Source organism: Pan troglodytes, chromosome 3 (genome assembly GCF_028858775.2).
Source record: "Pan troglodytes isolate AG18354 chromosome 3, NHGRI_mPanTro3-v2.0_pri, whole genome shotgun sequence".
NCBI classification, from domain to species: Eukaryota; Metazoa; Chordata; class Mammalia; order Primates; family Hominidae; genus Pan; species Pan troglodytes.
The window spans coordinates 162,382,554-162,409,686 of NC_072401.2; positions in this window are offsets into that span (position 1 = coordinate 162,382,554).

Below are 27,133 nucleotides of genomic sequence, written 5' to 3' on the forward strand. Positions count from 1 at the left end.
TATGACTAATTATTATTCAAGGTTTCATATGATTGAAATATTAAACCACTTTGTTTTATTATCTCTTTAAGTTCTACTTGGATGTATAATATCTCAAGATAGTATTCTGTTATTACTCCAAGTATTATAAAAATGATTTTGAAATTATTTTGAAGATTAAAATGGATTTTCACTTAAACACAATAAATAATTACTGTGCAAATACCGAGACAACATGTTGTAAGGTAAGGTATTGTGAGCATTACAAATTTGAATAAGGCACTGCCTTCCCATATTTTCATTTTAATTCATTAATAAAATATCTGTAGTTGGTATGCAATGAGTTTCATTCATACATTATTTTAATAACACATGTAAAGCTTTTTGTAACTTAATGTGTTATAAAAGACCTTGAGTTACACTGTCTCCTAACCCCTTTTTTCCTTGATTTAGAATTAAATACATATCCTTGAAGGAGGTGGCGTGGGGTTAACAAATGGGTAATTTTCTTTTCTTTTGGGAAAAAACAGTTTGGTTTCATAAAGACAGTGTTTATGTTAAAAGAAAAAAAAGTACATTGTTTTCTAAATCCATATCATATTTAAATAATATTACTCTATTCCTGAAACATTGGAAAGAAAACAAGCTAAAATTTAATGGCAAATATTTCCAAGATAACTTTGTGATGTAGTGCAAATTGTAGGGAGTAGGGGAGACTTAAAATCCAACAAGTTCTTGAAATTGAGGTACAAACAGCTAACAAAATACAGTCCTTCAGACTTCAAAACATTGCACACTCTCTGAAATGCCAGAAGCACTATTTATTTCTTCCCTTTTTGCCTTATTGCACACTGTCCCCAGATGATGTTGTATGTGGTATAAATTAGACAGAGAGTTTATTGAATATACTTTTAGTCCATCTTCTATAACACACAAGGCATCACTTTCAAGATGTCACTTCAGAAGAATAAAGGCAGACTAGAGCAATATTTTAAGTCTGGGTACAAAATGGTTTGGAAAAGTTCAAGTACAATATTGTTGTGATAGCTCAGTAAGATACACAGAACACTGAATGCAATTTTAACATGACTATTGAGTCAGTTTTTTGTATTTGCATAAAATCTGCTGTAATAGATGCATTTCACTCATGAAAAATTTGGGGGTTCAGTCATAAATTTATCCCATTCAGCTTATGCTTTGCCTTTACTATCATCATTATTTCCAAATAATGACTTACACAAATCTCTCCATTTTTGCTGGATCATGGAGAGAGACAATTAATGGTGAGTGTGGAATAATTCACTTATCTTGTGTATTTGATGATTATAACAAGTCAGACTCTACATACTTTACATTTTTTAGAAAATAGTGCTAAAGTTACTTTTAGAATGAGTGGGACTTTCAAACTCACATATTCAGTCATAGCAGGTAACACTTCCACAGAGATACAGATTATAAGACGAGTATATAAATGGCTGTTTCAATTCTAACAAAAGTACCAGGAGTTATATAGTAGTGTCTCTAGTGTTTACAATACTCAGGCAATTGAAAGAAAAAAGGACTTTGTTTAGTCTAAACTAAAATGTGTTTGGAGAATACATAACTACTTGTAAGTAGGCTTGGATTTCTTTTCAGAAAAAGTTAAGACAGATGTAAATAATATGAAAAGAGAAATGCATATAGATTTTTGAGATGAAAGAGGGGAGCACACAACTTCCCAAATTTTGATATTGTTTTTGCCTAAGCACCAGGGGTTTTAGGGAAAAGGACACGTTCAGTGAATAACACCGTGAAATAAATTCATTGAATGTTTGTTTTTAAATTTTAAAATAAATCCTGAAAGTTTCTAGTGAAGTATACAAAGAATATTGTCTATTCTAAGGCAGCAGAGAGAGCATGCCTGGAACAGAAATTGTCTGCTGACTACGGGGTTCAAGGTTTCTTACTCAACTGTATGGAAGAAATAATCTGACTGGAGAGAAGATTGAGATGAGGAAAGAAATTTCTGAATCAGTACCATGCCTTTTCTTTGTTTGTTTATTTATTTGTTTTTCTTCCTTCTCAGAATTACTAAAAGATAGAATATCAAAAAGGGAACAGTGATGGCTGAGTTTCCTCTTAGAGGACAGTACTGATCCATCTGTGTCTTTGCGTATGGTTGTGAACGTGATACAGGCCAAGTTTACCATCCATCTGACCCTTCATCATAACAAACAAACCTATGTTCTTCTTTGAGTGAAAAAATATAGTGCAGGCAGTTGTAATTGTCTCTCAGTGAAAGGTAGGCACTAGGATACTGAGTTAGATTTACTGAAATGAGTCCTCAGAACAGCACAACATGGAGTATACAAGTCAGACATGTCTTCAAAGTTCTGGAAGACATTTCATCAAAAGCAGAAACTTAAACCCAATTTTAATCTACTTTGTGTCCATTATATTTCCTGTCTGTTGACATGGACATCCTCCTTTTCTCTTGCACCTGACTTATTACAACAAGTCTAGGTCTGAATCAGTTATTCCACCAAGAATCCTAGAAAGGTAGATTTTTGAAATAATCACCATCTTTTCAAATTTCAAATATCAAGTCATAGATTTGACAAACTGAATTCAGAGCTCTTTTGAATAAATCCTTATTTTCTGGTTCTTTCATCTCCTGTAACCTCAAGTGAAACTTATCCATCAATTTTTCACTTGTGCCTACATCTAAGTGTGATGTGCTGTCACTCTTGACTGAATTAAACTATACCTAGAAGACTGGTAAAGCACTATTTTGGGCTATGTCTGGGATGACGTTTTCAGAGGAAATAATGTGTGAACCTGAAAGACTAGCCTGTTGTAGGACTTCTCAGCCTCCATAACTGTGTGAGCCAATTTCCATCATAAATCCCTTCTCATAAATCCTTATCTATCTGTCTATCTATCTGTCTGTCTGTCTGTCCATCCATCCATCTATTTACATATATATATGTATATATATATGTATATATATATATCCTCTTGGTTCTCTCTGGAGAACACTAATACAGGAAGTCACTATAATTTGTGGATTTCTGACTCTTTGATATTCCTTTTGATTAGTCCAATGTATTGTATTTTTAACTCCTATTGAGAGGTGAAGCCAGCTGGATTTCTGGTTCAGGTGGGGACTTGGAGAACTTTTCTGTCTAGCTAAAGGATTGTAAACACACCAATCAGCACTCTGTAAAAACGTACCAGTCAGCGCTCTGTGTCTAGCTAGACGATTGTAAATGCACCAGTCAGCACTCTGTAAAAACGCACCTATCAGCACTCTGTGTCTACCTAGAGGATTGTAAATGCACAGTCAGCACTCTGTAAAAACGCACCTATCAGCACTCTGTGTCTAGCTTAAGGATTGTAAATGCAGCAATCAACACTCTGTAACAACACCCCAATCAGCACTCTGTAAAATGGACCAATCAGCATTCTGTAAAATGGATCAATAAGTGGAATGTGGGCAGGGCCAAATAAGGGAATAAAAGCTGGCCACCCCAGCCAGCAGTGGCAACCCTTACATGCTGTGGAAGCTTTGTTCTTTCTCTCTTCACAATAAATCTTGCTGCTGCTCACTCTTTGGGTCTGAACTCCCTTTATGAGCTGTAACACTCACTGCGAAGGTCTACGGCTTCACTCCTGAAGTCAGCGAGACCATGAACTCACTGGGAGGAACAAACAACTCTGGACACGCCATCTTTAAGAGCTGTAACACTCACTGTGAAGGTCTGTGGCTTCACTTCTGAAGTCAGCGAGACCATGAACCCCACTGGAAGGAAGAAACTCCAGACACATCTGAACATCTAAAGGAACAAACTCCAGACACACCATCTTTAAGAACTGTAACACTCACCATGAGGATCCACAGCTTCAATCTTGAAGTCAGCAAGACCAAGAACCCACCAGAAGAAATAAATTCCAGACACATTTTGGCGACCATGAAGGGACTGTCACCAAGCAGTGAGTACCATCAGACCCCTTTCACTTGCTATTCTGTCCTATTTTTCCTTAGAATTTGGGGGCTAAATACCAGGCACCTGTTTGCCAGTTAAAAACGACTAGCGCGGCCACCGGACTAAAGACATGGGTGTCAGGCTTTCTGGGAAAGGGCTCTCTAACAACCCCTGACTCTTCGGAGTTTTGAGCGTTAGTTTGCCAGGAAGCAGGTTCTGCTTTCCCTGTACTTCTGGGCTGAGCCAAGGGTCGACAGAGAGGAAAGCCATTCAGCTCCAGGGTCCCGACAACAACTTGGGTGACCCTGTGACCATGAGTGGAACTCTCAAAGTCATGTCACCCAAGGGAGACTCACTCATCTATCCTATCTATCCTGACCCTTGCCTCCTGGGTCCTAATGCCTGTCAGACAAACTTCCTCTCACCTCTCTTCTCTGAGGCTAGTCCCGCTTCTGAAAACCACTCCCTGTTTCTGGTGTTTTCTAGTTTCTCCTATAAGAATGATTTCTAGTATAAACTCCAGGACTCTATTCCCTTCTTTAGGCACCCGCGCTCACTAATCACAAAGACATAATTTTTGCCCAAAGTCCCGTCGGGGTGGTGGGGACTGTCTTATCTGGAATTTTAGGATCCCTCCTCAGACTAGCAGGCCTAACAAAACTATTCCTGGAGCTAGGATACAGGGAGCTTCAGAAATGGTATCCTTCCTATTCAAGTGAGGACAAAAGGTGTCACTCTTCCAAACCTGGAGATCCCTTCCCTCCCTCAGGGTATGGCCGTCCACTTCATTTTTGGGGTATAACATCTTTATAGGACAGAGGTAAGGTCCCAATACTAACAGGAGAATGCTCAGGACTCTAAAAGGTTTTTGAGAATGCATCGGTAAGGGTCACTAAATCTGACCTTCCTCAGTCCTCCTTGTGGTCTAGGAGGAAAACTAGTGTTTCTGCTGCTGCGTTGATGAGCGCAACTCTTCTGATCAGCAGGGTCCAGGGACCATTGTAGGTTCTTGGGCAAGAGGTGTTTCTGCTGCTGTGTTGGTGAGTGCAACTATTCCAATCAGCAGGGTCCAGGGACCATTGCGGGTTCTTGGGCAAGAGGTGTTTCTGCTGCTGCATTGGTGAGTGCAACTATTCTGATCAGTAGGGTACAGGGACCATTGCGGTTTCTTGGGTGGGGGAGAAACAAACAAACCAAAACCGTGGGCTGTTTTGTCTTTCAGATGGGAAACACTCAGACACCAACAAGCTCACCCTTGAAATGTATCCTAAGCCATTGGGACCAATTTGACCCGCAAACCCTGAAAAAGAGGCAGCTCAATTTTTTTCTGCACTATGGCTTGGCCCCAATATTCTCTCTCTGATGGGGAAAAATGGCCACCTGAGAGGAGTATAAATTACAATACTAACCTGCAGCTTGACCTTTTCTGTAAGAGGGAAGGCAAATGCAGTGAACTACCTTATGTCCAAGCTCTCTTTTCATTGAAGAAGAATACACAACTATGCAAAGCTTGCAATTTACATCCCACAGGAGGACCTCTCAGCTTACCCCCATATCCTAGCCTCCTTATAGATCCCCTTCCTATTAATGATAAGCCTCCTCTAATCTCCCCCTCCCAGAAGGAAACAAGCAAAGAAATCTCCAAAGGACCACAAAAACCCCTGGGCTATCAGTTATGTCCCCTTCAAGCTGTAGGGGGAGGGGAGTTTGGCCTAACCGGGGTACATGTCCCCTTCTCCTTCTCTGATTTAAAGCAGATCAAGGCAGACCTGGGGAAGCTTTCAGATGATCCTGATAGTTATATAGATGTCCTACATGGTCTAGGGCAAACCTTCGATCTCACTTGGAGAGATGTCATGCTATTGTTAGATCTAACCCTGGCCTTTAATGAAAAGAATGCAGCTTTAGCTGCAGCCCGACAGTTTGGAGATACCTGGTATCTTAGTCAAGTAAATGATAGAATGACAGCCAAAGAAAGGGACAAATTCCTTACTGGTCAGCAAGCCATCCCCAGTATGGATTCCCACTGGGACCTCGACTCAGATCATGGGGACTGGAGTCGCAAACACCTGTTGACCTGTGTTCTAGAAGGACTAAGAATAATTAGGGAAAAGGCCATGAATTATTCAATCATGACCACCATAATTCAGGGAAAGAAAGAAAATCCTTCTGCCTTCCTCGAGTGGCTATGGGAGGCCTTAAGAAAACATACTCCCCTGTCACCCAACTCGCTTGAGGGTCAATTGATTCTAAAAGATAAGTTTATTACCCAATCAGCCGCAGACATCAGGAGAAAGCTCCAAAAGCGAGCCCTGGGCCCTGAACAAAATCTGGAGGCATTATTAAACCTGGCAACCTCAGTGTTCTATAATAAGGACCAACAGGAATAGGCCCAAAAGGAAAAGTGAGATCAGAGAAAGGCTGCAGCCTTAGTCATGGCCCTCAGACAAACAAACCTTGGTGGTTCAAAGAGGACAGAAAATGGAGCAGGCCAATCACCTGATGGGGATTGTTATCAGTGTGATTTGCAAGGACACTTTAAAAAAGTTTGTCTAATGAGAAACAAGCTGCCTCCTTGCCCATGTCCACTATGCTGAGGCAATCACTGGAAGGTGCACTGCCCCAGAGGACAAAGGTTCTCTGGGCCAGAAGCCCCCAACCAGATGATCCAACAACAGGACTGAGGGTGCCCGGGGAAAGTGCCAGCTCATGTCATCACCCTCACTGAGCCCCGGGTACATATAACCATTGAGGGCCAGGAAATTGACTTCCTCCTGGACACTGGTGCAGCTTTCTCAGTGTTAATCTCCTGTCCTGGACAGCTGTCCTCAAGGTCCATTACCATCTGAGGAATCCTGGGACATCCTGTAACCAGGTATTTCTCCCACCTCCTCAGTTGTAATTGGGAGACTTTGCTACAGATAGTAAGTATGCTTATCTAATCCTACATGCCCATGCTGCAATATGGAAAGGAAGGGAGTCCCTAACCTCTGGGGGAACCCCCATTAAATACCATAAGGAAATCATGGAGTTATTGCATGCAGTGCAAAAACCCAAGGAGGTGGCAGTCTTACACTGCTGAGGCCATCAAAAAGGGGAATGAGAGAGGAGAACAGCAGCATAAGCAGCTGGCAGAGGCAGGGAAAGACCAGCAGAAAGGAAAGAGAGAAAGAGAAAGTCAGACAGAGAGAGGAAGTGACAGAGACAAAGAGGGAGTCAGAAAGAGAGAGACAAAGAAGAACTCAAAGAGAAAGAGAGATGGAAGTAGTAAAGAAAAAAACTGTGTATCCTATTCCTTTAAAAGCCATGGTAAGTTTAAAACCTATAATTGATAACTGAAGGTCTTCTCTGTGACCCTGTAACACTCCAATACCACCTTGTTGTCAGTGTAAACAAGGGCATAGCCCGAAAGCACTTTGGCCACTGACAACCAGTAGCCTTCCTATCAAAAATCCTTAACCAAGCAGGTTTCCTAACAAGGGACCTAAATCTTAAGGTCCGACCAGACATAGGAGGAGCTCCCTTCAGGACAGGATGATAGATGGTTCCTCCCAGGCGATTAAGGAAAAAGACACAATGGATATTCAGTAAGTGATAAGGAAACTCTTACAGAAGCAGAGTTAGGAAAATTGCCTAATAATTGTCTGCTCAAACATGCAAGCTGTTTGGACTCAGCTAAACCTTAGAGTACTTACAGAATCAGGAAGGAGCCATCTATACCAATTCTAAGTTAATATAGACTGAATGAGGTTTTATTAATAGCAAAGAAAAATTAAAATCCCAGACTTACAAGGTTTTCAACTACAGTAAAGTTTGCTAAAAGTTAACAGTGTAACATGTATTATCCTACTACCACACACTCTCTAAGGATTTCTTAGACAGTTTACAAGAAATGATGAAATCTATCCTTACTCTACAGTCCCACATAGACTCTTTGGCAGCAGTGACTCTCCAAAATTGCCGAGGCCTAGACCTCCTCACTGCTGAGAAAGGAGGACTCTGCACCTTCTTAGGGGAAAAGTGTTGTTTTTACACTAAACAGTCAGGGATAGTACGAGATGCCACCTGGCATTTACAGGAAAAGGCTTCTGAAATCAGACAATACCTTTCAAACTCTTATACCAACCTCTGGAGTTAGGCAACATGGCTTCTCCCCTTTCTAGGTCCCGTGACAGCCGTCTTGCTATTACTTGCCTTTGGGCCCTGTATTTTTAACCTCCTTGTCAAATTTGTTTCCTCTAGGATTGAGGCCATCAAGCTATAGATGGTCTTACAAATGGAACTCCAAATGAGCTCAACCAACAACTTCTACCGAGGACCCCTGGATCGACCCACTTGCTGTTTGGCTGGCCTAGAGAGTTCCCCTCTGGAGGACACTACCACTGCAGGGCCCTTTCTTCACCCCTATCCAGTAGGAAGTAGCTACAGCGGTCATTGCCCAATTCCCAACAGCAATTGGGGTGTCCTGTTTAGAGGGGGGATTGAGAGGTGAAGCCAGCTGGACTTCTGGTTCAGGTGGTGACTTGGAGAACTTTTCTGTCTAGCTAAAGGATTGTAAATGCACCAATCAGCACTCTGTAAAAATGCACCAATCAGCACTCTGTGTCTAGCTAAAGATTGTAAATGCACCAATTAGCACTCTGTAAAAATGCACCAATCATCACTCTGTAAAATGGACCAATCAGCACTCTGTAAAATGGATCAATCAGTGGGACGTGGGCGGGGCCAAATAAGGGAATAAAAGCTGGCCACCCCAGCCGGCAGTGGCAACCCTCTCGGGTCTCTTCCATGCTGTGGAATCTTTGTTCTTTTGCTCTTCACAATAAATCTTGCTGCTGCTCACTCTTTGGGTCCGCACTACCTTTATGAGCTGTAACATTCACTAGGAAAGTCTGTGGCTTTACTCTTGAAGTCAGCAAGACCATGAACCCACCAGGAGGAACAAACAACTCTGGACGCGCCACCTTTAAAAACTGCAACACTCACTGCAAAGGTCTGCGGCTTCACTCCTGAAGTCAGCAAGACCATGAACCCACCAGAAGGAAGAAACTCCAGACACACGTGAACATCTGAAGGAACAAACTACAGATACACCATCTTTAAGAATGGTAACACTCACTGTGAGGGTCCACGGCTTCATTCTTGAAGTCAGTGAGACCAATAACCCACTGAACGAATAAATTCCAGACACATTTTGGCAACCCAGACGGGACACACTACTAGTTATTAAGAAAATTCAAAACAGTAGTCAATATTTTCCAAAGAACATTTCTTTAAATTCATCAATCTAATTAAAACATGTTTTTCCCCAAATGTGACACCAGTTTTGGGGTTATATTTAAAAGTAGAATTTCATTATTCTCATTTATAAAATATATCTGTCCAAAGAAGGTAAAACTTTCTCTCACCTCTTCATCCTGGCACATTTCTCATTTTTTTTAAACTCTCAGTCAATAGTTTTTCCTTGACACACACACAATATCATGTTAGATATATATATAATATAATATATAATATATAAACAATATATTATATAATATGTAAACAATACATGTAATATTATATATTATTTATAAATAAAATAGCATATATAGCACCAAATTTCTTGAGAAAGTTTGCAAATGTTTAGGCTTTCTCAAAGCCACTATTTCCAAAGTGAATTTCTCAATCAAACTTCAGTGTATGGCATATAACTCACTCTATTTCATGATGAATTACTACCATAAACATTGATTTTGAGGTTCAGCCATCGATGCCCATTCAGGCTTCTGGGAACTTAATGGAGGGTCACTATGGTATCTAGGAAGCAAGAGAGTAAGAGGGTGAAAGCATGATTTGTGAGCAGACCTCTCAGACTCTATTTTTCTAACCAATCACATCACCACTTTGTTAGGGTACTTTCTGTTGGTATGCTGTATCTGGAACTCCTTTTATCCACCCTAGAGTTTCAAAATATGAGACAAAAAAACAGGGATCAGGGACTGATTTTAGTGTCTAATATTGATTGATTTCCTCTTTCAGTTCTTTTCAAAGAACTCCCTGTACCTTTCTAAAGGATAAATATATATAAAACACTTACCAGACAGCTCTCCATTTTATCTGGGGTTGCACTTCAAAATCTGGCAAGAATGGTAATTCCTCCATCAAGAGTCCATTTCAGAAATCAATAGTTAAACAGCTACACAGGGGTCCCGTATTCTGTGAAAAGACCAAATCTAGAGTCTGATTTCTAGAAACACACCCAGAAATTAAGGCGATTATGTTTTATTTTGTTTTCCTCATTCATAACATTTTGCTTTTCCATAGAAGTGCTACTTTGTAACTTTCTTTAACTTTATCACATATCATTTCAAGTTAATTTATTTTCTTATTTGATTTCTACTGCTTCAGCCCCTTTTTGCTTTCCCTAGAAGTGGCTTCTCAGGTGCCAAGAATGTAATAAGCCTCCAATAATATTAATTGAATAAAGGAATAAACCACCCATGCTTCTGACAATAAACTGAAGTCTAATTATTCTACCATAAAACTAGACTTTGTAAATCAAGTCCATTACTTCTTCTGAATATCCTTTGTTCAAAATATTCTTAATAATTGTTATTTCAAGTATGTTATCTAGCAATTATATTTAGATTCATAACTTCTTGAGCCCATTTTACAATAACAGAGACACATTTTTATTCATAATTATTTTGCATATTCATTTGACATGTTTGATATTTTTAAAGCTCTTTATATTTTCACATAAATAATTGCGAGACTGCATTGTGTTTTATTGTAAAATATAATGTATTCTATTCATTCTCTGGATTATTTTTATCAAGGACAAAACAATCTTTACAAATGTACTTGATAAATTGGGTTAGTTTTTCTGTAATAACCTAAATAGTAATTCTAACTCAGTACTATTGTTTGTGTGATCAGTACTATTGATTAATTAACATACTAAATCTTAAATTATTAGAGAAATCTAATGCAGTTTGAAAGATATGATAGACTAGACTGAAGTAGATGCAGTGAGGAAAATAAGGGATTATTACATGGAAGAGTATTTGAGCTATTTTTGTTGGAAAGAGGTACGCATAGCATACTTGAAGCTGATAGAGAAAGCCAGCAACAAAATTGTAAATGGCTTAAGTGTGTGTTTGAATTGATAAAATTCTCAAAAAAAATTTGCAAAAAAAAAAAAAAAAACGATGCTCACATGCAAAATGAAAATAATTGTTGAAAAGGTATGTTGCACATCACCATCTCTAAACAAATATATTCAATTTATATTTTTGTCTTATCATGGGGAATGCCCACATAGAAAACAAAAAAGAAAACTAATGGACAAGTGGACAGACTTAGAAACAATTTTAGAATAGCTTACAGTGGGGAAGAAACTGGAGAATCCAGACTAAGAATAAAGACACAGCTAAAAAGTAAGAACAAGACATCCAAGGTACCAGACAATTTTTAGTGAGAATGCAAGGAATTATAATCAATATAGCTCTAGAAATTAGCACAAAGGTATCTGAGTCTAAGGTTGCAAGGATGGTAATGCTCACAGACCACATAGAAAAGCACATGCGTTCTTGGAATTGGTAGCATCACATCATAGCACGTCAGTTCCAGGGGAGGCACATATGTAAGAGCAAAATGAGTCTCAGTCTACAAAGAGGATTTAACTATTATTACAGATGCAGACTAGAAATCCAGATACAGAAACTAAGAGAATAATAGAGTCATTTAATCTGGGACTTCCCAGAAATCTGGAATAGAAAGCTTACAGCTGGAAAATCTGTAATCTCTTATGCAAGATAAAGAAAGAGGTAAGCATCAGTGATATCTGGAGTTTGCTTCTAAAAACTTGTAAGAACCAATGGTTAAATTTTCAGGAATTTGGAAACTAGTTGTTAAGCATGGCATTTTGTGAAACCCAGACAAAGATGAACTCAGGAGAGGACACCTAACCTCTCTGAACTTCATGTAATGCATATTGTTTTATTTTTACTTTTACTTTGGGTGTTTTGCTGTAATAAACGTTGGCTATGAGTATAACCAGAATTATACAGATGTGAGTCCTCCTAGATATTTCCCCAACTTTCAGATGGTTGTGGGATCTCTGAAACAGACTTGAATATTCCTTTCTTCCTTCCCTCTCTCCCTCTCTGCCTGCTTGCCTGCCTGCCTACCTGCCTGCCTGCCTGCCTGCCTGCCTTCGTTCCTTCCTTCCTTCCTTCCTCTCTCTTTCTCTCTATCTCCTGTCTCCCCCCTGCCACCCCCCCCCCCTCTCTCTCTCTCTCTCGCCCTCTCTCTCTCTCTATCCGCCTTGCCTCTTTTGCGAATTTTCCCCCCTGCCTCTTTGGACATTTGCAAAATACCTTCAGAGTAACACACAGGTTAGGGATTCAATCAACCCTGTCTCTCTCTCTCTCTGTCTTCTCTCCCCCTCCCCCCTCCCTTCTGTTCCCTTCCGCTCTCCCCTCCTCTCCCCTTCCCTTCCCTTCTGATATGGATTGGGTTCTCACTCTGTCACCCAGGCTGGAGTGCAATGGCACAATCTTTGCTTACTGCAACCTCGATCTCCTAGGCTCAAGTGATGCTCCCACCTCAGCCTCCCGAGTAGCCCAGACTGGTCTCCAACTCCTGAGCTCAAGTGATCCACCCGCTTGGCCTCCCAAAGTGCTGGGATAACAGGCAAGAGCCACCGCGTCTGGCCAGTACTTTGAAAGTGTAATGTACCTTGTTGCAGGTCACCTTTCATACTTTACCCTTGAACACCTGCTGTGACTTGAATCTGATTATAGGTCTAGAAGTAGACTCACCCGCAGGGGTAGGTCCTGAGGAGAATCAGTAGTGTGTGCAAGGCACTTGCAGAGGCCATATTTCAGGGGAGGCTGACATGCTCAGGCAGGAATGAAAGGGCTGCTTCTCCTGGCAAAGAAGGCTCGGCAGAATTTAGGAGTTTGATATTCCCAGCTCCATCGGGATCATCTATGTCCCCATTCCAATTTTCAGTATCCAATTCCTTCCTAATCAATGCCCTACCTTTAAAATAACACAACCTGTGAAACTGGGACTTGAATTTGCTTTATCATTCACCCATTCACAGGATGAGACTCTGGATTTGGTTTTCATAAATCTCATCACTGCAGGTACAGGTCATAAGGGATTTTTCTAGGAAAGATACAGAAATTTGGGGGTCACTAATGAGGAGCTTGTGTGGGGAATTTTAAGACCTGAGCTCATTAGCTCATTATTTTCTTTCATCATTTTTTTCCAATACACTTATGACCAAACATAAAATACCATGATATACCCTAAGTTTAACTAAAATGTTCTAAGGCTACAAATAGAAGGACATTCAGAAGTTTACCATACATATATATATATACACACACACACACACACACACACATATATATATACACACATATATACATATATAAATAAGATATATTATATGTAAGTGCATATATATTATGTAAAATAAATATATAAAATTTTGATACTTTATATATAAAGTATAAAATATTTGATTAGGCATATCTAATAGCAATATTTTGTGTATCTTGATTGCCACAATATGCCTTGTACAACGAATGCTTTCTTTATCACTGGAAATAGAGTTATTAGTACCTTTAAATCTAGTCACATTCTAGAGCCAATTTTTATTTATTTATTTATTTATTTATTTGAGATGGAGTCTCGCTTTGTCACCCAGGCTGGAGTGCAGTGGCGCAATCTCGGCTCACTGCAATAACCGCCTCCCGGGTTCAAGCAATTCTCCTGCCTCAGCCTCCCAAGTAGCTGAGACTACAGGCTTATGCCAGAAGAGCTGGCTAATTTTTGTATTTTTAGTAGAGATGAGGTTTCACCATATTGGTCAGGCTGATCTCAAACTCCTGACCTCAGGTGATCCACCCACCTCGACCTCCCAGCGTGCTAGGATTACAGGTGTGAGCCACCACACCCAGCCGGGTATAGAGCCAATTTTTAAACAACTACAATGAATTCAGAACATATAACCTCAAGATTCTGTTCCTGTAGAACCACATCCAGTACTTAAATTTGGGTTAGAGTTCAACCAGAGAAGAAGAAGCAGTAGGAGATGTATTTAAACAGATTTATTGCAGTAACTTGGTGTGTGTGATTGTGGGGCTGTTCAAAATTCCTAGAGCAGACCATCTAGAAGGGCAGGCTAGCATTCTTGGGCATGAGCTGAAGCTGCCATAGAGAGGAAACATTTTTTTCTTGTTCAGGAAAAACTCAGCTCTGATTTTTAAGGCCTTTCAACCAACTGAATCAGGCCCACTCATATTATTCAGGTTAATGTTCCTTACCTAAAATCAATTGCTTATATATTTTTATCACATTTACAAAATATCTTCAGAGTAACTCATAGATTAGGGATTGACTGAATCACTGGGGACTGTAGGTTATTTATATTGACACATTTAAAGACCATTGCATGTGTTTAAAAAGGAAGTTATATTCATGTTACTGTTCTCTTCACTAGTCGCTGGTTGAAATATGACAGGGGTTGACAATATAACACTTAAATTTTTTCATGTATAAGTACGTATTTTGAAGATGGAGTTACATTTGCAAACTTAGATTGGCTTCAGAATATCTTTTGAGACTTTAAAGAAATATTGCAAGTCAGACTGGGCATGGTGGCTCACGTCTGTAATCCTAGGACTTTGGGAGGCCAAGGCAGGAGGATCCCTTGAGCCTAGGAGTTCGAGAACAGCGTGGGCAACATAGGAACACAGGGAGACCCGCTCTCTTAAAAAAAAAAAGAAAAGAAAAAAACACTGCAAGTGATATTGCCATAAAAAAGGCCTTATTTCTGTATAACCTGCCAGAAAATCCACATCGTAAAAGAGCCTTCTCTTGAAAAAGGTTGGGACAGGGACAAAGTAAAGCAATTGCTAGATTAAGTAACTATTATAGCCACTATTCCCCTAATAAAAATATTGTCTTTTCTAATTCCTGAATGAATAATACGGTATATTTTTATGTTTCAGTCCTATATTATGCTTCTCTACCAAGTCAATATACAGTGGATCTTTAAAACTAAAGCAACAGAAGGCGTACACGGGGTGAAGTTTTCTATTGACATAAAAGACATCCGTTTTTCACAATTCTATGATTTATAAAATAAAGAAAATCATTATTTTTTTCAATAGAACATTTGAGGCTTTGAGAGAGAATATTGGTATTTTGTTGTCAACAATGGATTAGGCGTGTGATGACACGCCAGGTATTAAGTTAGTTGCAGCAAAAAGCAAATGGATACTATTTGAAAAAGCTTAAAATGTTTGCTGTTTGTAGCTCTTAAAATCGGTAAAATAACTTTCACTTTGACTACACTAGAAATTTGACAAGAGCAAACACACAGAAGCCATAAGCACCTTCGAAAGTAAAATATTTAGCTCAAATTAGAGTTGAGCAGATAGTAAGGCAAGTGTGTGTAAATATATATGAGTGTGTGTATATATACACACATATGTATATACATATATATGTACTATATATGTGCACACAGATAAACATATAATTAAAAATATTATATTGAATTTGAGGTTGGGACTGAAATTTCTTGAAAGACAGTATTTCCACATTTCACATTAAAATGCATATTGGGATTTAATGGAGTTATAGGAAAGAAGTGAAACAATTACTCAATCAATCAATGAAACACTAAAAAAAATACCTGCTGATGAAGAATAACCACAGGGGACTAATTACAGAGACAGAATCATAGAAATATACCTGAAGAGATTTAAATAAAATATAGTTAAAATATTCAAGATTAAGGAGAATTCAGGTCTTTAACAGGTTATTTGATTTATTTAAAATAGATTAATAATTAGTGACACAATAAGAGCACTTACAGGTAACTAATATTATGATAATTTTAAAAGAAGCCAAAGAATTGCACCCCCAAAGCAAATTCTGAACTTAAATATAAATAAATAATCCTAACTTTATACCCATTTTGTGCCAAATTTACATAAATATGTGGAAAATAATTCATGTAATTTTCAACACTGTATTTTAATTGTATACCTTTAATGGAACATATTTTAAGGACAAAGAGAACTGCAAGACAATCTTGAACTTTATTTAGTATTCTTGTTGGTATGGTATTCATTTTGTAATTCTGAAATCACTTCATCAGTACTGAATGAAACCTCAAATTAATAAAGATATATTGATAAGGTTGGAAACCAAAATTTTTACTGAAAAAGCAAGGAAATAAAGAAAAATTTGGTAAGATAGCTGAAACTGGGGCATCGATATGAAATTCAATATGAAATATATATAATATATTTTTATATATACATATATAGTGCTCAACAAGTAATAGGGTCATGTCCACAAGAAAAGCAGCCAATTTGTAATGGTTTCTGCTGGTCTAAGTCTGGATACCATAAGCCTCAAAATAAGATTCATAATAATAATATTTATGGCATATTCAATGATAACTTGAACTTTCAAAATCTGTGAGTCTATAGTTATACTCAATAAAAGATGAAGGGGGAAAGAAAAGTACTTCTTTACTGAAGAATATCCATTAATTAATAGATGAGGAATGATAAAATGAGAAACTCCCAATGTAGTTTACTCAGACAAAGATCACCAATAGATGTTAAAACCATGGAGTGAAAGATTGCTGGGGGACAGGATATATATACAGTTTCAAAATGTCACCTCACAGATTACTTAGTAATTACAAAGGGAAGTATATGCTTTTTCCTTGGAGATAGCTGTCACTTGGCATCTTAACCAAAAAGAGATCAAGCTTGGCACCACCTAATTGCCAATAGCAGAACATCTTGACATTACATAGTTTTAGATGTGATGCAATAGGAAGTATGGAATATCCACTCTGTGGTGTTTTGTCAGCAATGTTGGACCTAAATCAAGCCTTGAGGAATAGCAAGATGAGTCCACAATGCAGAATGTTCTGGAATGGCCTGGATCCTTCAAAATTTTTGTGCCAAGAACAATAAAGAGAAATTGGGATGGGGCAGGGGGGTTTCAGATATTTAGAAATTAGACAGTCATCACTTACGTGATGACTTATGTGAATATTTATTGGTTTCTGAATAAGAAAGCAGGTAAAAATAGGGGAAAATCAGTGAACTTTGTTGATTTACCATATATTGTGTGCTGTTAAATAAAAGTTGATGTTCTTCAGTGTGCTAATGGTGAATGCATTTGCGTACAGAAATGTCCTTCTTTGGAAATTTTGCTTAATTATTTAGAAGTGACGTTGCACTATGTGTGCATCTTAGCCTCAGATAGTTGGCAAGAGGGAGTGGTTTATGTGAGACGGTCTATAAAGAGAATGTATTTTTTCCAATATCGGCCATCAAGTTGCAATATGAAGAGAATAAATATATAATGGAGGAAGAAAAAACTTGGTCAAGGGGCATGCATCAGCATTCTTTTAAAGAAGTTTTCAGTAATTTTCTTCATGATATCTCTGTTGATTCCATTGACCAGAATTTTGCCATACACCTACATGTCCACAAGAAAGACTGAAAATGTAGGGCTCTACTCTGGTCCTGAGTAAGGATAAACGTGAAGGGTCTATCATTGAGATAGAGGAGAGAATAGATATTGGGACTAAATTAGCAACATTAAGACCTGTATAGAAATTACGAAACTTGACCAGGTGTCGTGGCTCAAACCTATAATCCTAGCACTTTGGGAGGCCGAGGCAGGTGGATCACGAGGTCAGGAGTTTGAGATCAGCCTGACCAATATGGTGAAACTCCGTCTCTACTAAAAACACACACACACCAACACACACACACAAACACACACACACAAATTAGCCAGGCGTGGTGGTGTGTGCCTGTAATCCCAGCTACTCAGGAGGCTGAGGCAGGAGAATTGCTTGAACCCAGGAGATGGAGGTTGGAGTAAGCTGAGATCACGCCATTGCACTCCAGTCTGGATGACAGAATGACACTCCATCTCAAAAAAAAAAGAAAAAAAAAAAGAAAAGAAATTACAGAACTTACGAACAACTAAGTGTTCACAGATGTTCTTTCCTATTCCTTCAGTTTCAATAAAAACTCTTGCTCCTTGGTTAGGTCCTATGTTCTGTTTCTAACAAAATTCAGGTAAATGACAAGTACGTGGCAGTGCTTTTCTTATTTTTGAAAAATCAAGTTGATTCTTCCACAGAAAACATATTTCAAATAGATTTAATTCCTCAGGGGGATGACACAGCACATAAGAAGGAGGCTTAGTGCAGTGAAGGAAGATGAGGAGTTGAAGAGAACAGCGGTGTCCCGGGAAGGACTGAGAAAGAAGTTCTTGTCCATTTCCACAAAGGAGAAAATTTAGAGGAGAGAAGAAAAAAGGGCCTGCCCAAAACTAGATTTTCTGGGAGATTTTTGAGTTAGTATTTGGAAGTGAGGGAAGGAGGAAGGAAGTGAAAGAGGGGGATAATTTTTTTTCTGTATCTACCTTTAACAGTGGTTGTGAGTTATGCCCGTGGCATAAAATTCCTAGAGCTCTAGTCTACTAAATTGTTGAACAGCTTAGAGTTCATCTGAGATGGTAGCCTTTATAATGAGCAGTAGTTAGAAAGGATATAGTCCAACAGTTTTCAATTAGTGAGTTCATTGTGATACCCTTGATTTAATTTGATATTTATTGAATGTCTGCTTACATTCTTGGTGTAGTACTTATTTGGGAATTTGCAGACTAAAAATATGCATTCCCAGATTTTAAATTGCTTATGGTCTAGTGGAAGAAGCACTACTTCCGAATATAACAGCCAAGTGTATTATGAAAGCACAGAATTAGATATGTTTTGTGAGCAAGTAAAGAACCAGAGACGTCTTTTAAAAAATAGAAGCTGAACTAGACTATAAAAGGATGAAAAGCTGACCATGGTGGCTCACGCCTGTAATCCCAGTGCTTTGGAAGGCCGAGGCCAGAGGATTGCTCAAGGCCAGGAGATTGAGGCCAGCCTGAGCAACATAGTGAGCCCTCATCTCTACAATAAATACAAAAATTAGCTGTATGTGGTGGCACATGCCTGTGGTCTCAGTTACTTGGGAAGCTGAGGTGAGAGGATTGCTTGAGCCTGGGAGAATCTAAGGCCGCAGTAAGCTGTGATCGCATCACTGCATTCCAGCCTGGGCGACAGAGCAAGTCCTCATCTCACATAAATAAATAAAATAAAGGATGAACAAAATGAGCTAGGAAAAAGCTACAATATATAGTCACAGAAGACAAACGACATGAAGAGAAAGTATTACACGTTAGAAAAAAATGTAAGTGACTTGCTGCAGGTACAACATGCAATATTAGACACAGACTGGCAAAAAATAAAGTTGCATAGGAAAGTTGTGACAATATAAAGAAAGTCTTTGAAGTTATTCCAAAAAATTTGCCTGTGTGTGTGTGTGTGTTTTGTTAACTTCTAATTTCTAGTTTTCTGAGGCATAGAATTGGGCTATTCATCATCTAATTCCTGACATTATTTTACCATTGATCAATGCATTGCTCACTTGCTTGAATATAAGTATGTTTATATTTGCTTGCAGTGAGCCGAGATCGCGCCACTGCACTCCAGCCTGGGCGACAGAGCGAGACTCCATCTCAAATATATATATATATATATATATAATTATCAATATAACACTCACCCAATATGACAAATAAAATATTGACAATAATTCATTTACTCCAATATGATACAACCCAACTCTATTTTCCTACCTTCAAGCACCCAGGATAACCATGATCTTAAATCTGTTGTTGTCATTGTTTCTCTTAAAAATTTTAGTTTGGTTACATTTCTAGGTATTACTATGAGGTGTCTTGGTTTCATATTAGATATTTTAATTTTGTGGAAATAGTAACACATTTTATGTAGTCTTTTGTGATTTTTAAACCAAATATTATATTCATATGATTCATCAACATCACCATAGATAGCTGTGATTAATTTTTAATTTTTCATTGTTTTAATGTCTCACACTTGGTTTAGCCATTCCCCTGTTGATAGGCATATTTCTGCTATTCTGAAGAATGCTGCTATTAACGTGCTTGAGTATTATCTTAGAATACATTTATATTTGTTTTTCTTTTATATGTACTAAACAGTGAAAATCATGGATAGTAACAAGTATAAAATCTAAAATTTCCAAGCTAATGTAAAATTATATTTAAAAATGGCTGTACAAACTGGTACAATATCTGCAGTCTACAATAAATGAGTTTGTGATTAATCACATTCTTTCAAGCACGTGATGGTGTCATACTTGATTTTTGTCTGGAAAAATATGTGAAATTAAATCTTGTTCTGGTTTCAATTTCCATTTATCTGATCATAAATATGATTGAGGTTTTTATTTTCATACTGATCTGTAGGAGTTTCTTTTTATATTTCTTTATTGGTTATATGTGTTGCAAATATATTCCTCTACTGTGAAACTGGTATTTTCAATTTCTATGAAATGCTTTTGACTTAGAGCTTTCTCATTTTAATGTCATCCCAGTTGTCATTTTTTTTTTGTTTCATAAATGAAAATTTTTTTTTATTTAGGAAATGCTTCATTACCACAAGCTCAGAAATACATCAATTAAATTTTACAAAATTTCTTAAAATACTACTTTTACATTTAAATTCTTGGTTTATATAGATTTAACTTTGTTAATGATGTAAGAAGGGAATCCAAGTGCATTTATTTCATAAGAATATTTTTTTGCTCTATGTATTAAAAATAATTTTTAACTGAACTTCCAAGCTAATTCTGCCAGGCTACAAAGAGCTGCAAATGACTGTCTTTGACTTCTAGTCTGTAAGTAAAATTATTCAACTGTGTTCCATTAATATATTATATTATAATTAATACCATATTAATTACTGTGGTTTTATAAGTCTTGATATCCTGTAGTGCAAGCATTCTTTCCTTGCTATTCAGAAATGTCTTGGTTTCTTGTCTAATTTACCTCTCACATAAATCTTTGAAATATTTTATCAAATCCTACAAAAAGTATTAGCATTTTTTACTTGAATTGCATTGAATCAATTAAATGGAAATAATTGCGAAAAATCAGTAGCTTTACAATATTTGTTTTTTCTATTCATAAACATGAATCTTTTCCTATTTCCTTAGATTTCTATATTTTCTATGAAAATTTGCATAGTTTGTCACATAAAAATATTAAACATTTCTTGTATTTTTTCAAAATATATATATTCTTTGGTGTTATTCTCATAGTTTACTCTTAGTTTGTTTCAAAAATATAGAATTGCAACTTACGTCTGTATATAAATCACATATTAAGAAATGTTACACATTTTCTTATTCTAATAGTTTTGTTTAGTTTTAAAATGTATGCTATTGATTTTTTGAGAATAATGACAACTGAATTTCCTCCTAACCAACATTTATGACTCCAATATCACTGAGATAGTTGTTCTGCAATTATGAATTTATATTGCATTTTGTCATATATATTTTTGTTTATTGAAATTATCATACAAGTTTTCTACCTGATCTCTTGTTGTGTGAATTTCATTCTAAATTCTTTACATAATAAAACATCCTTGTCCTACTGAGATTAACCTAACATAGTCATTGTGTATTTGCTTTTTTATAGTTTTGGAATCAGTTTGCCATAATTTTGTTTAAGATATAACCTTTTTTCATAATAAATATTAGTATTGTGATATCAGAAGTGTGTTGGCCATCCAACCTATGAAAATAATGCATCTGTCCAATTATTTAGGACTTCTACAATTCCTCTCGGCAATGTTTTGAATTTTCAGTGTAAAGATGTTGCATATACTGTGTTAAATGTATCTCTAAGTATTTTATGTTCATGCTATTTTAAATGATATATTATCAGCCCCATAAAACAGAGTAAGAAAAAAATAAATGCTATATTAAAATTTTAATTTCCCTTGATAATTGTTAGTATAAAGAAAAATGAATTTTTCATATTGACACTAAATCTTGCAAACTTGATACTAGTAACTTTTTTGGAGATTCTTTAAGATTCACTAAGTATACAATCATATCATCTACAAATAAAGACAGTTTCTTTATTTCTTTCAATCTGTGAAATCTGTATGTCCTTACTTTCTTTTTCTTGCTTAATTGAAATAGCTAGTATCTCTAATATAGTGTTGAGTATAAGGTCTGGGATCAGATACCCATGCCTTATTTTTGACCTCAGAAGGAAATAACTTTGTATTTCCTCATGGGTATAACATTAGCTATGAGATTTTTATTGATGATCTTTACCTGTTTGAGAAAGTTCCTTACTATTCCTAATTTACTGAGAGTTTTAAAATTATATTTTTATTTAATTAGGTAGAACTTTATATTTGTGGATTATATTGAATTTTCAAACATTAAGACAACCTTGATTTATTATCCTTTTTATTTATTATTGGATTCTATTGGGTAATATTTTGTTTGTGATTTTTGCATCTATTTTAGTGGTTTTCCTTACTTGGAATGATTTTGGTTTACAATGGTAGTGTGAACCTTATAAAATGAGCGAGACAATACACCTTCTGCCTTTACTTTTCAGAAAGAGTTTTTGTGTGACTGATATTCCTTCTTTCTCAGATTTTTTCATAGAAGTCACTATTGTATTATCTGACTTAAATGTTCTTTGTGAGAAGCTTTTTAATTACTAATACAAGTTTGAGTTTCTTTTTAAGTTAATTTTGTCTATTTGCATCTTTCAAGGAATCTTTCCAACTCACTTATCAAGTTTACTAGAATAAAATTCCTCATAATCCTCTCTTATGATTCTTTTATAGTCTATAGGCTTGTTGTGAGGTCTTTCCTCTCATTATTGATACTGCTTATTTGTGTCTTCTCTCTTTTTATCTTACCAGATTAGCTAATGGCCTATGAATTTTTATTAATTTTTGTTTCAAAAAATAGCCTTTGGGAATATTAATATTTTTCCTTTTCTATTTTCTATATCAATTATTAATATTTTTAATTATTCCTTTCCTCAAAAAGCCTTGGGAATAATTTTTTTATCTACTTTCTAAGGCAGATGGTTTGATTATTGACAGATACAGTCCCCTTTTTTTAACATAAGAACTTAAACTAAAAATCTTCCTTTAAACACCTCACTAGCTATATCCCACAAATTTTGATATGTTGTGTTTATATTTTTAATCAGTCCAATATATATTCTAATGTATTACAGATTCTCCTTTTTTCATGGGTGACGTATTCTGTATCATATATTTAAATATATGATAATTTTCCAGGTAAATTTATGTTACCGATAATTTAATTTAAATCAGTTGTGATCAGCATGATCTGTATATTTTAATTTCTTGAGTCTTGTATTATGGCACAATATGTAATCTATAAGAGTAGATATACCATGTACAATATAAAGCATATGCATACTATAGTTTTGGGTTTAATATAATAAGACATCTATTGGTTAAGGTCAATTGAAAGAACTGTTCAAATATTCTATAGGCTTAATGATTTTCTCTTTGTTCTATTAGTTATTGAGAAGAGTATTGAAATACTAAACTATAATTGCCAGTTGGTCTATTTTTCCACATGTTAATATTGCTTTATATATTTTGACATTTGTAATTTCATGAAACACATTTAGGATTGCTATTGCTTTTTAATAAAATGATACCTTCATCATTATACATCATTTTTCTCTAATAATTTTTTTTCTCAAGTCCCTGCTATCTGATATCACTATAACCATTTCAGATTTCTTGGGTTTGGCTGTACTATAATAAATGTTTTTCTTTGTTTTATTTTTAATCAATGTATATCTTTATATTTTAATGGTCCTTGTAAATACTACAGACAGTCATCAGGGTCCTGGCACAACTGCTGAGGAAAGCTCTGAATTCACTATACTACATAACAAGGGCAATCTCATCCTGTATTGGATGTAGAAAAATAGCATATATCTTTAGCTGCTCTATGGGTTTATCTATGTATTTTCCAGAAAAAAAAATATGTCACATTAAAATGAATGCATAATAGTTTACTTGAGCATTATACATCTAGGATACTGGAGTAAGAGTTCTGTAAGGACTCTTTTTGGTTAATCTTACCTGCCATACATATTCAGTAGTTATAGAAGTATCTAACATACACTAAACACTTAATGTTTATGATAAATGTCTGAATATGAATAATTAAAAGTAGATACACAGTGAGTAAACCTTGTCTTAATCACAAAATTGTCCTGTTGACAGCAACTTTTGTTTGATGATCTATGTACCTAAAATACAGGTACACACATAAAATATGTTTGTAACTATATATGGAAGTTTAAAATGGTCAAGACAATTTAATTCACAGACAATCACATATAAAGACTCATTCACTGATATGTTGACAGTCTCTGGCTAAATTATTGTTTTGTAATCTTCAACCTACCTAAACAAAATTCTCTATTTCTGGAAAATTCTTGTAATCAATTGCAGCACTAAAGTTTGATAGCCTGTGATAGGCAATTTTCATTCAGCACTCTCCTATATTTCTTTCAGGGGAAAAAGATATTACAATAAGAAAGAATCTGGGACAATTAGCAAATCAAACTCAAGGATCAATCCAGTCCAATTATACTTTTAATAGTGTGGAAGATGTTTTCTTCTACATTCGTCTTATTAAAGAGATAACAGAAAAGAAAATTGAACATGACAGTTCCACTTTTGTGGCAATTATTAGTGAAAAAAATGTTGAATGTAAAACTTTCCATTCTTCTTGTTGGAAATTTAAATCTGATTTTCTAATGATAGCTTTTTTATGAAATCATACTTTGGGTAATCTCCAAGATGAAATAGAAGAGTCTTACAAATTAATTGCTATTGTCATCATTAGTGACTTAAAATAATATGTAAAATGGCTCCTTTAATGTAATATATTTAAAAAATGATATTCTGTTAGTATACATAAATTATTGGTAATATGAGAAAAAGAGCAACTATACATTTTAAAAAATATTGTATTTTTTAAACAAAATACTACATTTAAACTAATAATAAAATCTAGGAATATTAACTGAATAATTATTCTTTTTATAGGCAATAGGAAATAGTCAATAATCATTTTTGGTTGAGAAAGTAAAAAAAAAAAACTAAAGATAATACATTAAGCTATTATTTTTTATTTCATTGAAGTATAGTATACATACTAAAAATTGCATATTGTAACTGTTTGATGTAATGTGTTTTCAAAGAGTGAACAAATCCATGTAATCAGCACATAGATCATGAAAAGGAAATTGCCAGCATTTCTCAACCCTCTCCTACATCCATGTAGTCACCACTTGAGTAAGGACAATCACTCTCTGAAGTCTAAAATGATATATTACCCTTGCCTATTTTTAATTATATATAATGCTGTCATAAAGCCAGTATACTTTAATATCTGGTATCATTTCTTCAACATGACTGTGAGCTTTATTAATGGTATTGTTGATAATTTTGATTTTCAAATTCTCAATTCTGTATACTATCACATTTCATTAATTTACCGTAAATTAATTTTCCATACAGCTTCCGATAGATGTTTGAGTCAATTTAAATATTTGGTTTCTGAATAGTGGTGCAATTAAGATTTTTGTGTATGAGGTTTAAATAATATATACACACAGTTTTGTTGGGTTAATATTGCTAAACATTTTTCTTGAGTTACTGTACTATTTTTCACTCTTTTCTTCAATGTGGAATTACTGTTGTTCAACATTTTCTTTCACAGTTGATGTTAATTTCTTTTTATGTATTTACTAGAGGCTTTAGTAGCCATATATTGACATCACAAGCAAATTTAAATTACACTTTCATAAAGACTAATAAAGTTGGATATTCTTGTTTGTAAAATATCTGTTCAGGGTTCTTTTTGCCAAATTTTCTATTGATTTTCTACATTTTTGTTACTGATTTGAAACATTCTTTATATTCTGTACATAATTATTTTCCAAACAAGGAACAGACAACTGTGAGGAAACTCATCAAGTTTCACTGAAGGGGAAAAGCCAGAAATTTCTAAATGCCAGAGAGAAAGATACATGTGGTTTTGATAAACAAGTACAGAAACTAGCACACTGGAGAGCTGCTTAGACAGGTGATAGGGGCAGAACTCCAGGCAGTGCAAAGCCTAGAGGGTTTGGTGCAAGAGTGCCTGTAGTGGAACACAGCCTGGGATATCCACCCCAAGGTTTGCCATGATTCCCTAGGAGATTTTAGCCTTAGGAGAATTGTCAAAGGTGAACAGAGCAAGGGCTGTCTTTTCCATGAGAGATCTGGTCTGACCTGAGCATCCCTTTGTCTGCTGGCCTCTCATGGGGCCCCAGCCAGGTCAAACTTGCTTTCAGTGTAGCCTTGGGTGCCCAGCAAGGGGGCTTCCTGGGGGCCTGCATCATAGCTCCTGCAGTGGAAGACTACACCTCACCATCAGAAAGCCCCAGCAGAATGGCACTTGCCAATGCACACCAGCTCACCAGCACCTTCCCCACACCACAGCCTCCTATGTGCTGCTTTGCAAGCATGCAATCACCCATGGCCACCCCCCACATTGCTTGACCAGCACACATAGGTAGACCTTGCCTCCATGTCCCTGCTGGTGCATGTGTGCATGTGCCTCCTCACTGTGCCAATGCTGCTGGCATCAGTGCTCCCCACTGTGATGCCATTGTCAATGTGAAAGTGCACCAGGAGACCAATAGCTCTGCCCCCCTGCCCTGTGCCACCATTGCTACCCATGTGATCACATGCACAGAGACCACCAGTCCCATGCCCACTGGTTCCCTGCTTCCACACAGACACTATTGGCCCCATCTCTCCACCCTTCGTGCCATGCCACCATTGCTGCCACTGTAAACACCCACAAGAGGGCTGGCACCCTATGCCTGCCAGCAACCCCCGTCAGCTGACAAGTGTGCACCAGACTGCACTGCTGCTGCTACTGGCAAATGTAAATGAGCACAGATTCTGTTGCCACTACCAGACAAAGCACTTTGGCTAGCCCCACCCATCAGAGTGTTGTGACCAACAGAGAACACCTTGACCTCTGTAGAATAGCAGTTTCCCAACATCAAGGTGCCAGAGAACAAATCAGGGGGCCTAATATTAGCCCCCCAGATTTAGAGCACACAGCACAGGAATCCAGAGCTGAGCCTTGACCCCCTAAAATCTTCTAGAAACA